This window comes from Centruroides vittatus, unplaced genomic scaffold (assembly GCF_030686945.1).
Source record: "Centruroides vittatus isolate TY-2023 unplaced genomic scaffold, ASM3068694v2 contig_914, whole genome shotgun sequence".
NCBI classification, from domain to species: domain Eukaryota; kingdom Metazoa; phylum Arthropoda; class Arachnida; order Scorpiones; family Buthidae; genus Centruroides; species Centruroides vittatus.
In genome coordinates this window covers 505150-516107 of record NW_027122603.1, presented here as the reverse complement: position 1 = coordinate 516107, position 10958 = coordinate 505150, and positions in this window count along the sequence as shown.

Below are 10958 nucleotides of genomic sequence, written 5' to 3'. Positions count from 1 at the left end.
CATTAAAAGGACATATTAAAACAATTAAAACTATATAACTTGAAAAGGAATATTAATAATTAATAAGAATTTATCAAGTGTTGTTTCCTGATGTTTTTCAGCAGTAGCGTCATTAGCGCATGACTTAACATAAGAAATGCAAGCAATTTAAACTAATTTATTACACTGCGATTAAATAACTATTAAAGTTTAAAACACTGATTTAAGATTAGCGTTATCTAGTATATTGTATGAAATTTATACTATAAATTAATTCACTAAAACTAAAAACAACTTAAATGAATAATAATAGAAGTTATTAAGAATAAACCGGTATATTTATCCTAGAACAATTGTGTTAGCAATTTTTATGCCAGGCACTTTTTGGAGCGCCGTACAAAATTATTCAATTCGTGATTTTCAGAAATTTGAATAAATAACGATAACTGAATAATTACATGTGTATAACCGATAATGTTTCGTTTTATAAAGTGCAGTAAGTAATTTCGTATTGACTGAAGTGAAGTACAGCAAGCTATGAATATTTCAAAGGCGATTTAACAAATTATACTATTAACACTTCAATCTTTAAGCTATGGTACGATCGACACAATTAGTTTAATATTAAATACTTGAGAGAAATATATTAAAATAGAACTTAAAGAATTCATATCACAAGATTAAGAACACAAAGAAAGCCTGTAACTCTATAATACCGAAGAGAAGTGTGGTATTTTTAAATGTTATTTACAGGAAACTTATAATTCACTGTACTTCCCGTTTAACACGAGTTTTGGAAACTAATAAAGTAGAAAATATTTTACCTGTTCACAGAAGGTAGAACCCATTTTAATTGATATAAAAACACATTAATATAGTCCTAGTATGATGGTAATAGACATAATAGACGTTTTGTCCATTAAGTAGGCTACAAACGTTCGGTATCAGCATTAAATCCAGTGTCTATTAAACTCGGGTTTCATAGTAGTTCCTTCTGCAAAATTTTCTATCATAATTAAAAAGTATTCGTTCTAAATTATATTACGAAAATAAGAATACAGAATATCGCATTCCTTGACGTCCGCAAAACGCCGCCATTTTTATGTCAGCTGGTTTGATTTCGTTCGATGATATTTAAAATTTAAGAGATGCACCATTGTTGTGATGTCGAATGTTAGAATCACCGCGACAAAGGTTTTAAGTTGTTTTACCTCTCTCAAGAACTCAAAACTTTGGAAAGATGGTGTTTTAATATAGGTTAAAAAACAAGGCTACGATTACAAAATACGGAAAGAAAAGGTCGTCGTTCGATAATTCATCTTTAATTAAAATACTTTTAATTAAAGACAACTTATCGAATAATCTGTGACATTAATCTGTTAAAACAATGCAAATGACTTTAAAGGCCAGTCAAACATAAGTAAACCTTCGATTTGTAGTGTTTGACTAGCCGCTGCTTACTAAAGTGGAGTAAAGATGGCGGCGCTTGTCTTGAATGCGTTACTCTGTACTGTATTGTACTGTACTGTACTGTACATGTATGGACTCTAGGTCAATTCATATAATTTTTTTTTTTTTTTGTATTTGTAAATGTAATTTTGAAGCTTTATAAAAAGTGGCATACTGAAACGATTGCACTAAATAATAAAAATTCTCATTTAGTTCTAGTAAAAAATGCAAAATCGATGTTTTTATGTAAATATTGAAAACAATATTGAATTTTTATTTCACAAATTTAACTGTTATTGAACTTACATATTCGAAATCAAACGAATCTTTCAAAATCGTTTTATACTTTAATTAAATTAATAAAATTTATTAAATATAACACAAACGACGTGTATATGCAATACAGACTTATCATTTTGTTTAATGTGTGGAAGAGAAAGTCAAGATGTATTTAATATTTATAGAAGAACAATCAAAATAAATTGAAGCTGTTTTTTTTCCTTACATGGTTATTATTCTGGAACTTCTCCACATTAATTATCTACGTAAAATATTCAAACTCGAGAGAACGGTGCCAGGTTATTCTATCAGAGCAGAAACAAATAGAATTCAAATATTTCCTGGGTTTTTAAAGAGATTAATAAGATTTTACTACCGACTTATAAATACAGATGACGAAAATATAAAATTTTTACACCAACAAATGTATCAAACAAATGTCTTAAACCCTATCAAAGATATTTGGCAATACAAATTTAACAATACACTCCAACGGTATGGAATTTCAAGTGCCTTACTAGACGAATCTGACATAAATTGGAAAAACGGTTACACACTACTGATGAATTAGGCCATATTGCATTCAATAATTCAGGATCAAGAATCAATACTGAAATTAACCTATCATCCCTGGTACTCTGAGATCTCAAAAATTCCTTCTGATTCCAGATTTATTACAGCCGATATAAATATGAATATTAAACGATTATGCTTACAACTCCGGCTTAATAAATATTCCTTACTGCTTAATAATACATATATAAACTTTTCCAATCAAAACTGCTATTGGTGCAAAACAAACAACTTTTCTATTATTCATCTACTGAAGGAATGTACAGTACAGTTATTAATAATTATCGTCAAAAATATCAAATAATAGAAATACTTGGCATGAATCAAAACTTAAATTATAAAACAAGAATTGGAGATTTGTCAAAGAATGAAATGTACAAACTAAATAACTTTTTTACTCAAATTACCGATATACGTAACAACGATGTTAGTAATCAGGTCTCAGAGAACGACAATCAACAATAACTTCTTATATGAATAATTATAGTTATCTTTTTATTCAATTTATGTATAATAACAAAACTACCATATAATGTACATTTAAATATTCGAGTTTCTTTCATGTTCAAATAACCCCCTGTAACAAGGATTTTTCCTTAGTATAATAAAGAATTTGATTGATTGATTATTCTGGAACTTCTGTCTTTTCAAATTATTCCTCATGAAATTCAATGCAGTTCTGTTATCGTTTCCGCTTATCTTTAAAGACGTGTCGTGAAAGTTATTATGGATTTAAAAAAAACACATGTTATTTGTAAAAATCACACTGTCCATCCTTTGAGATGTTCTTTAGAATCGCCTCCGATGATTTGACCACTGCTATTGTGGACAAGAGATAAAGTCACAAAACTCTCAGATTGCCAAATCTAGGATGTAGTGTGGATGTTTCTAGTAAAAAAATCGATTACCATGTTAGCAACGTATGGGCGCGCATTGTCATGATGTAAATGCCAACAATTGAAATGGAGAGTAAGACGTTTTCTGCAACAACCGTGTATGCAGAACTGGCGGGTAATGGCGAAGATTGTTGTATACGGCTGCATAACATGCCGATACACTATTTCTTTGCAACAAAGAAGGAAATGACTGTTTCCACCTCCATTTCGCCGTAGACGGACAGCAGACTACAATTGCTGTGCACTCTTTAACCATCAAATAAAGCGTCATATTTCCGTGTAATTTTTTGGCAGTTGCATCAGATAACTGGTTTTTACATAATAAAGATCTCAAGATGACCGAATTTCATTTAAATGATAGAATTCGACCACCGAGTCCTGCTTTCCAATCCTCTTGTAGTATTAATTGACCATTTTTACAAAGCCAATACCAAAATTTATGCAAAACTGAGTTTAATTTATAACAACAATGATGACGTTTTGTAAGCTCTGAAATCAAATAGAATTTTTGAAAAATTTCCTGAAGAAAAATATCTTTTTAAAAACATGTTACGTATAAATTTCCAAGATGAACTGTTCAACATCAATAAAATAATAAAATTTCTAAATCAAAATTAACACTTAATTAATTGTGGTTAATTAATTAATTAATTAATCAATCAATTTCCGATTTACAAAACTACAACGAGAACAATGCGTAATTAACAAGTTCGTAATTTCATAAAATAATGTTAGATAATGAGTCAGTCTTGATGAAAAGTTGGAAATACTCTACGTTTCATTATAATAAATAGAATACCAATGGTTATCTGTTAATAAAAAGACTAGTCTCCAGAAAAATTCAGCCGAATAAATGCAAAATTTGTCTCTTATAAGAAAAATTGAAAACATTATCTTAATATAAATGTAAATAAATAGTAAAAACTGAGGTATTTATTCTTATAAAAGTAGGCCTAAAATCAAAAACCGGATAAAAAAGAATCTGTTGGAAGCAATAGCTAAATTTCCAGACTCAAATCGTGAGATAACTTTGGTAGTGTTTTAAAAGTTCCTTGTACTATCATATCAAAATATAGAATATGTATCTTTTATGAATTACAATATAACTATTGAGCTTTCGATTTCGTGGGAAGTCCAGTCCCACTTCTAGAACTAGAAATGTTGAAACTGTTTCCAGAGTGGAACTGTTTGTCTGTTGGACTAGGCAATTCTGAAATGGTAGCAACGAATATATAAAGGAATTAATAGAGCATTTTCGTTTATTTCAAGTTCAAATCCGGATGAAGAGTTTACTGTCCCGTGAAAAGCCGTATAAGAGAATAAGGTTAATGTTACCTATGGTTTCAAAATGGCAGCTCGTCTCTGATTCAAGGAAACAGAAGAAAGAAAACAGTGGAAACGCACGTTCTAATCTAACCTAATCTATTCTAATAAATTACCATAGTTATTACCAACCAAATTATTAGAATAGGTTAGGTTAGGCTAGAACTGCGTCCCCACTGTTTTCTTTCTTCTGTTTTCTTGAATCAGAGACGAGACGCCATTTTGAAACCATAGGTAATATTAACGAGAATAATAAGAGAACATGTGAAGCATATTTGTTATAAAATGATTAATTTATTCTGTATTGTTTTAATAAATAACAAAAATCGAGAAGAAATGCCATTAAAGAAAATAGGTTTCCCCGAGAAAGAGCTAAATTAATTATCAGTATTCTATTCGCATTAACTCCACAGATACTTTATACATTTAGAATTATCTTACTTTTTGAGAAAAATTGTAAATATTTAATTTTCTAAGAAATTTAATTTTTAAGAACTTATTCACTTATATCGTTTATTATTATTATTAAATGTTCAAAAGAAAGTTGTTTTACTAGAACGTTAAATTGTATTATAATAGTAAAATAATATTTTTCTTTCGTACTTTTATAAAATGTTATATAAATATTATAAAAAAAATTCATCTTAATTTTACAAAAACAAGAGTTAATCAATATATTTTGTAATTATTTTAATCTATAAATGTTCTAATATTGTTTAAAAATGAAATATTTATTTATTTATAAATATTATTTTTAATCATATAATTCTAATTAAATATAGACTAAATTTTATTTCAAACCTCTGAACAACGGCCACTGAAGGGAACACAAAATGGCCGCTGTTTAGAGGTGACCGTTGTTGGAAGGTGGACGTTTTGACAGGTTGGACTTAATTATTTCAAACTATCTTTTAAATTCATATTTAAAAAAATTATATATATTCCTGTAAAATTTTTGATCATATGTATTAATATTTAATCTTATTTTCTATGTTAATAAATATTTATATACACAACAGTGGAATATATACAATTATAAATAATATATATATATTTTTTAAACCTATTTAAAATTTTATCAAAAAATATATTTGCCATCTGTCGACAAAGAAGTGGATTAGAATTATTAAAAATTACTATATATATATAAAGTTTTTACTATATGAAAGTTTTAAGATGGAAAACATATACTGTAATATATATTATAAATATAGATTTAACTTTTTAATATATCATCGTGACGATATAAGATATATCAAGGTGCAAATATTCCAATAAAAAATATATAAATAAATGCTTCGGGGAGAAAAATATGTACATATTTATAAACTCGATCCAAGATCCAAAAAATTCAATATTTTCATAATTCATTTATTCATTTTAAAAATAATAGCGTGTTTCTCCCTTGTTATAGAAATCTACAACTTAATTTACTTATGGTAAAACCATTGATCTGTGGCTTTTAACTGATTAAACTAATTTGTTTACAGTGGAAAATCACGTGACTGAGTCACAAACAAGCAATTTTTTCTTGGAAATCACATCAATAATGCGGTATGCGTAAATGAAGTCATCTCGAGTTGAAAACAGGAGTTTGGAAGTGCATAGCCTTCGGGTTTTTTTCCTTCTCACTTTGCCTACCTTCCACTCATGGATTTATTGGAAGATCAATAAAAAAAAATTTTTGAAGGACAAAGAAGAACGGAGAAATAACTTTCTTTCTAAACTGAAAAAAGTTTTATTTTATTTCATCCTGTTGATTATATCCAGGCGCCAAGTCATATTTTAAAAATGGATAAAATAAACGAAAAAAAAGGAAAGGATATTATTATCTTTACAGTATAAGCCTACATTACGTAGAGAATACCTTTTATAATATCAATTATTTGGTATTATAAAAAGTATAAAAGATTTAAAACTAAAATAAATTTTAGTTTAATTATTGTAAAATCTAAATAGCTTATTACCGTGATTTTTTGCACGGAAGTATTAATAATGAATAAAAATGTTTAAATTACAATTACTATTTAACTAATCAGAGAAAAATACTTAGAGTTTTGTTACATAAATAAACAATAAAAAAATGTTGAATTTAAATTATTTTTGTCGAAAAATCTGTAGTTATAAAAGAAAACTGTTGCCTAATAACACGCTTCGTTTATTTTGAAAGGTTACTAAAATAATTTAGCCTTCTTTTCAAGCCTCATTAAACGAAGAAAACTGAATAAAACAATAATAGTACTGTATTTATTCGAAAGATGGCGTGAGATGGAATAACGAAACAAAAGCCTACGTTTAGTACAGTTTTGATAAATCGACTTAATCCTTGAAAATATAAAAATAAACAAGACGACAAAAGTATTTCTTAAAGGATAAAAAACTTTTTAAGTCTGCACTCGGTTATGCTTCAATGATTTATTTGTGAAGAAAAACAGGATTTTTTTTTCTGTTTAATATTTCAAAACTTTTAAGTGATTACTGGGATTTAAAAATTCCATATCTTTTATATATATATATATATATATATTATTACATTAATATCATTATAAAAATCCCTAAAGAAATAATTCGGTTTATTTGGTCTGCTTAACTGTATTTAGAGAAAACCAAACATCAGATAAAAACTAAATAATAGTAAAAAATCCTCTTGGGTTGTAATAAAATACATCATTATAAAATCACTTTTGCTTATTTATTTAATTGAATTAATTTTAATTCAAATTAAATGACAGCAGCTCCAATCGATATATAAAATTACTCATTAAACGTTAAGTTATGTTTCTATATTGGGGGAATTTATTCTCCGTACGTGATAATTTCAACGTTTTGGAGCCAATCGATTTTGTAACGGAAATTCCTAAGACAAGACATCGTTTGGAAAGTTGTTTTGGTAACTTTGGCTTGTTATAATATAAAGTAACCTTTGTTGTACTTTACTAATTTTAAAAATAAAAAAATAATTATTCATAAAAACTAGGTATATAAATTATATAATGTATACTGTAGGTGCTTATATCTGAGTTCGTAGTTGTAGATTATAATGTTATTCTATAAAAAAAAGTCAGCTTGGGATTTAATCAATATATTGAAAAAATAAAATAAGGAGTAGACAGAAAGAAAACACATTATTTAAACAATGAAATGTCTCTTATTATCATTATTCTGTCAAATCATGAATTCGATAAGATTAAAGTGATTAAAGAAAAACATTTTTTTAACTGATCAGAAAGATCTTTTACCTAAATATTAGATATGATCTGGACATTGTTCAATTTTTATATATTTTTTTCTTGACTACTTTAACCAAACTCTCTGATCAATTTATCGTTATTTCTGTAATGAATATCGTAAAAATAATCTAAAATAACTGAAGTAAAAAATGATCACATTTATCACGTAACCTACGCGATATTAATTTAAGCAGTGTAAACATTATACCTATTTTTAGCTCTTAGTGTTTTGTATTTGTTTCTATAGTTTCAATAATAAGAACTTTAGTCTTATTTTTAACTTAGATTAAACTTTAAGTTAAAAAAAATAAGACTAAAGTACTAATTATTAAAACTATAGAAAGAATAGACCTGTTTCGTTTTATGTTTTTAATTTTTTAAATAGTATTTATATAGTAATTTTCGCACTGTATAACTATATCATTTTGTATTTTTGACAAATATTTAGCTTAGTCTGGAATAATATTTTTCCATAGAATTATGTAAGTATAATATCTTTTTCATAGACTTATTAGTAACTCGTTACCATCAAAAGGCCACGTTATATACTCAATGAAGATATTATTGAAGTCTTTCAAACTTAAATAAAATTTATAATTCTGGATCATGTAAAGGTAACCGTTAAATTTTGTGAAATATAATTTCAATATACTTTTTCATATTCATTTCTAGCATCTTTATTATTTTCTTATAACACCGCATCTATTAGTAGCATGAAATTATACATTTAGTAAATAAAATAATGTATTATTTTACTTAGTAAATGCTTTATTTTATTGATATAGGCTTAATATTAATTATCTGTTAATAAAATAAGTAATATTTTAATAATAAACGTTAGAAGTTCATCTAATATAAACAAAATATGATATTTAATAATTAAATCAATGTGTAATAAAACCAGAAGAGTAATAGTTGATTCAAGTAATGAGATATAAACATATTTTCAAAAATAAAACATTAAATGTATATATTATTATGATTAAAATTAATAAACGATGAAAATCGCTATATTAAATATTTTATTAGGAAATAACTTAACATATTTCTTACTTCTTGCTTCAACAAATACAGAAATAAATACTCAGAGGGTAATGGATTTATTTACCTCATTCAATGTTACAGAGCGGCCTTCTTAATAGAGAATCTCAAAATGACAGCTACAAAATTATTTATATCACAAACGATAGAGAATTCCTCGATATAAACTGTCTTTCTATTTATCAATGATCTTACATAAATCAAATTAAATTTAAGTTACTTAATAATATAACAGAATAATAAAATGTACTCTATTATATAGTATTTATTTTCAAATATGTTATTTATAAAATAAAAAAAAAGCTTGAATTATCTATATTGAATTTGAGAGAACGAAGAAAATATTTTTAATATAAATCTAACCTTACGTTTTCAAATAAATATGTAGATCTATTTTATAAATAAAAGTATTCGGATCATTTTAATCGGCCAAATTTCTATTGAATTACAAGAAAAATGATAACTTAAAACCAGGAAGGATTAATTAATTAAACTCTTTATATGATGTTTACATTATAAATTAACCCTACGACATTTAAAAAATTGAATATGTAGGTAAGCTGAATCGACTGAAAAATAATGCAAAAAATGCGAATTATTTAATTTTTTTCTAAAAATCTAAATTTTGAAATGTGGACAGCGTGGCAATATTGAATGGAAAAGTTTGGAAAACTGCAGTTTATATATGAAATTATCGAAGCGGTTTCTGGAAATGTAATTTTTCCGTAATAATTTTACTACAATTTCGTGAAAATATTTTATTTTGGAAATCTTTATTAAACTAAAAACATAATTGTTCGAGTCTAGAGTTTTAAAAGTTATCTAATAACAGTAAACATTTTAGCTTAATTATTAATGGGTAATATTCTTTATAATCTAAATTTTTTCAATAGAAAAACATTTTTACTTACTGAATAAATACCTTCATGTGTTAACGGATTAATCATTTCTTTAATATACTAATTAACACGAGAACACAGAACCAAGAATCATACTAACTTTATTCTAAACTATTTTACATTTAATATAAAATTCCCAGTACTAGAGCTGTTGTAACAATTTGTTTAAGTAAGACGTAGATTTTCATTCATCGTAATTAAACTAAATCAAAAGAACAATGTTATTGAATTAATAAATACTTTATGTTTTGTTTAAAATATTAAAATAATCCATTCTAAATACCAATCAACGTAAATAACTATGGCCTACTTTTATCTATAATGATTAGTGAGGTTTAATACTATAAAATATATGAAAAGTTCGTCAAATTTAAGAATTGATTCGTCTTTCTCAACAGATTCTTGTCTTAAGTTTTGAAAGAGGATAAATTATTTCATAATCTGGCTGATGATTTTATCAATGTATCTGCCATTTATAAAACTCTGTAACTTAATTGTTTTTTCTAATATATGACAGCCTTAAATTAACATAAAATTGATAATATAATCAAAACTTTTATTAAAATAAATCATTTAACAATTACACTTATTTGTTTGAATAAAAAAAATTTTCTCAAATCGTACTTTGAAGCTAACAGTCAAGAATATATCTTATATATAGATAAACTTATATTGACCTCACTGACTCTGACAGGTTATGTTTGAATAGAAACAGACTTCCTACAGAAAAATAAAACGAAATAGTCGAGAGGGACGTCAAATGCATTGCCAGATAAATCCGGAATTTTGAAAATGTAAAATTTGTGCTACAAGTCAAAGTTCAACTCTAAACGAGTCATAAAATGTCGGTGTTCAATTAACTTATGGGCACTCTCGATTATTTAAGTCCCCTTATTTGTAATGTCGATCATCATTATTAATTTGTTCCACATTATTTGAAATTACAACGTTTTATTTGTTTCGCCAATGATTATTTTTTTATTGGGCTGCAATTTAAAAAATTTGTAGATCTATAAATTCCAACTGTCGTCCGTCTGTCTGTCTTTCCTTATTCTCGAGAGCGGAGTTAGATAGATGACCTGCACGACTCTATTGTTAAAGGAAAAGTATGATGTACAGGGGCAAGCCACTACTAATTTGAGATGGCGAGCATATATTTTAAATTAAATAGATTAAAAATATAATTAAAAATTGCAGCCCGGCATTGTGTCGATGTCACAATAAATAATTGCTCGTTAATTTTTAAAATATTATATTTAGTTATTTAATCAATATGTTTAAAGCCAACA